Below are 3,390 nucleotides of genomic sequence, written 5' to 3'. Positions count from 1 at the left end.
CCAAACCTTAAGTACATCTTAAATTCATCAACCCTTATTACCACCACCCTAGAGACCAAGCTACCATCTCCATCAATTATCAACCCCATAGCAATAGCTTACTAGTAATCACTCTTCCCACAACCACTCTTGTCCCCTCCAAATCATTTCATATCACTCACTTGCTTAAAATGCTCGTTAAACTTCTCACTGTCCAAAGTTTAAAGAACAAGATTCTTAACAAGGTCTCCAATGTGCTATGTGATCTGATAGCACATGTAAAGCAGTTATGACAGTACCTGGCACAGAGCACATGCTCATTAAATGTTACCTAGTACCTCAAGCTATTCCCACTCTGTTGTATCCACATGACTTACCGGTATTTCAAATCTTTAAACATATCTTTTTTACCTCAGCACTTTAGTAGAGTGTCCCATCCCCCATCTTATTCATTCTTCAAGTCTCAATTTCTGCACATATTCTTACTGGTCCCAAAACATCCTGTACTTATTTATAATAGCTACTACATTGTTAATTATGTAAACGGGTTTGTCACCCTCACTAGAATGTCAATGCCATGAGGGTCAACACTAGATTGGTCTTACCTACTGCTGTAAAGGTATGTCTAGCATTGTGCCTGACATATAGCTGGTACTCAGTAAATGCTGACCAAGTGAATATGTTATCTACTTCCTCGTTCAAAAAACCTTCTCCTCCTTGAGTTCTATTATATTCAGCTTTCCTGGCTTTCCTCTTCTATCTCTGACAACTCGTTCTCTGGCTTATCTTCTCACTCTTGTTTCTCTTGGTGTTGCACAAGTATCTGTCCTTGTCCATCTTCATTAGTTCTGGAACCGATTTCTTCCTTGGCAATTGTATGTACAGGGGTGGGCAAAAGTAGGCTTATAGTTGTTCATATGGAAAAAGACAGGTAGGTGATGATTATTGCACTAGCTTTAACTCTCATGTACTCACAACTATAAACCTACTTTTGCCCACCCCTGTATATCATGTTTCCAACTATCATCTCTAGGCAGATGATTTCGTGTTTTCCTCTACTTCAATCTTTCTTAAACTCAAATTTCACATTTCCAATTGCTTCATAGAAATGTCTGCCTGCTTACCCTAATAGTATCTCAAATTCAGTGATGACTAAAATTCAGATTATGAATACCTTTCCCAAAAGTTTATCGTCCTGCAATTTCTTTCAGTAAATGACACACCTCTCCATTACTCAGGTCTGAGGCCTAAATCTCTCTCTTGAGTCCTCCCCCCTGCTCCTTATATACAAATAATCAGCAGTCCTTTCCTGTGGATTCTGACTCTGTAACATTTCTCATATTTTCTCTGTTTTTCACTTCTGCTGCTACTCAAATTCGGGTCTTTGCTAGCTTTTTTTTTTTTGTACTACAACAATAATGTAGTATTCTCCTTGACTTCAATATTTTCACCATATTAATGTTCCCAAAACATATTTTTTATTAAATTTTTTTTCTTCCTCAAAAATTAAGGCTTCCCACTGCCTTCAACATAAAGCCCAATTTCTTGGCCTAGCATTTAAGAAGATTCTTGACTAGCGAAAAAAGTTTAATTCTTCATCTTGATCTTCCTGACAACAGAGCCACTAACTGGCCTCGCCACTTCCCATTTTTCCCTGCCCGGAAAGCTTTTTAACCAGTTTTGATCTCCAAATCCTTTGAAAACCCAATTCAAACACAACTTCTCATGAGGACTATACTCACAGTTGGTGTGTCCTTCTCCGCCCCCAATACAACCAATAATCTCTCCCTCCTAGTATGTCTTTTAGTGCTTTATCATGGTACTGGGACTTTCTAACTTGAACTATACCCCCCCCCCCAAAAAAGGCACCAAAAACCCCCCCAAAAACCTCGTTATACTCTCTATACAACTCAGAGTACTTTAAGTGGAGAGTTTATATTTACTTTGCAAAGTACCACAAAATAATGGCTACAGAATTAGTAAGCGATCAAAGTCAAGTGTAATGGCCTTTTCTCTCCTACTCAATTCTAATCATTTCCAAAGTCCCTTCACAACAACAACAAACCCTCAAACCTATCACTACACCCCTGCCCCCCCCCGGAAAAAAAAACCACACCCTAAATATCAATAAAGTAAAAGTGAAACTAAAATACCTTCTTCACGACTGGGGACTTGTACAATGTTTCTATCTGCAATACCCTCTTCCCAATCCTTCATCTGGCTTCAATTCATTAATCCCACTCACTGGACTGTAAACTCCATGGGAGCAGGGACCTTTTTTTTTTTTTTTTTTTTTAATTCACGGTTATACACCTAGTGCTTGGTACCTGATAGGTACTCAAATATCTTTATTGCACGAACTACTACGTTTTTGTTGAAATAACACCTTCTAGGGCTTCTGTGACCTCTCCCACCTAAACTGGACCTGCACATAGACTAGTAACCACATACTCTCTCCTGGATCGCCTCTCCCACCCTACAGGGCGCTCTTAAGCCCAAAGCTGATCATCTGCAGGTGCATGCCTTCACTCAAACCCACCCAGCAAGAGTGCAACGTTAGGGCTGCCCTCTCACAATGGCTCGAGAAAGCTTTGCCCTCGCTGCCTCTGCTAGGTGCACCCCTTTCCAATGAATACATGTCCTTGTTAAAGGTGCTGCCCTTTTGATCCCCCCGCTGAGTTCTCGGCCCTGGGCTACATCGATACCTTAGGAGCGCATCTAGGAAGGCGGGAGGGCATAGACCCCCCAACAGCCAAGGGGCAGAGAGCCTGAGAGCGACAGCGGGCGCTCAGTGGGAATGTCAGTCCTCTGCTCAACGCCCGGCACTCCCAAGGCCTAGCACCGGGGAAGGATCTTGAGAGGGCGCCCCAGAGAAGACGAGAGCCACGGGCCGAGGGAGCGGGAAAGTCAAGTCACCAAAACCCTCGGAGGGAGGTTCGAGACCGGGTTCCCAGGGCTGAGCCTGCGGGCCGCGCCCTCCGCCCGCGCGCATTCTACCCCCGCCCCAACACCGCTGACGGGGGACAGCGGCAGCCGGGGGCGCGCGATCCCCCGCAAATTAGGTTTCTCGGAGACTGAGACCACCAGGGAACTCCTCTCCCACCTCTTCCCTCGCGGAGGTCTCGAGCCTCCCCGAGGCGGCTGGGAGGGGTCACCCGTCACCACTCACCACTCCGCCCCGCTACTCCGTCCTTTCCCCGTGGAGCCTTCCGAACTGGTTCCGGCACTGGGCTCTCCGACAGCGGGGAACAAAGGTTCCCGGGGCACCATCGAGGGGGAAGCGTTTTGGCTGTGCCACGGGAGGAAGTGACGTCACTTCTTCCGGTCCGCCGGATTATGAATGGCGGCTGGCGGACCGCTGTTCCCCCGGATACACAGTCTTCTGTCGGTCGCTGGTGCTTCCTGGCAACT

The 3,390-nt window shown here is 45.8% G+C and overlaps 1 protein-coding gene across 3 annotated transcripts in view; it reads right to left on the bottom strand.

Moving 5' to 3' along the window:
* The window catches only part of INTS12 (integrator complex subunit 12), a 23,195-nt gene extending 19,811 nt beyond the window's left edge, over positions 1–3,384 (bottom strand). The window contains exon 1 of one of the 3 annotated variants that reach the window (XM_014544753.1): positions 3,083–3,384. The gene's annotated coding sequence lies outside the window, so the exon portion shown is untranslated. Of the gene's footprint in view, positions 1–2,132; positions 2,398–3,082 lie in introns of those variants that run through there. The other 2 variants (XM_014544751.1, XM_014544754.1) reach the window with 2 other exon arrangements.
* Between the last annotated feature and the right edge of the window lie 6 nt (positions 3,385–3,390).

The sequence above is a fragment of the Myotis brandtii genome, unplaced genomic scaffold (assembly GCF_000412655.1).
Source record: "Myotis brandtii unplaced genomic scaffold, ASM41265v1 scaffold38, whole genome shotgun sequence".
NCBI classification, from domain to species: domain Eukaryota; kingdom Metazoa; phylum Chordata; class Mammalia; order Chiroptera; family Vespertilionidae; genus Myotis; species Myotis brandtii.
Note: the sequence above shows the minus strand (reverse complement) of the source record. Positions and strands in the feature narration are given on the sequence as shown.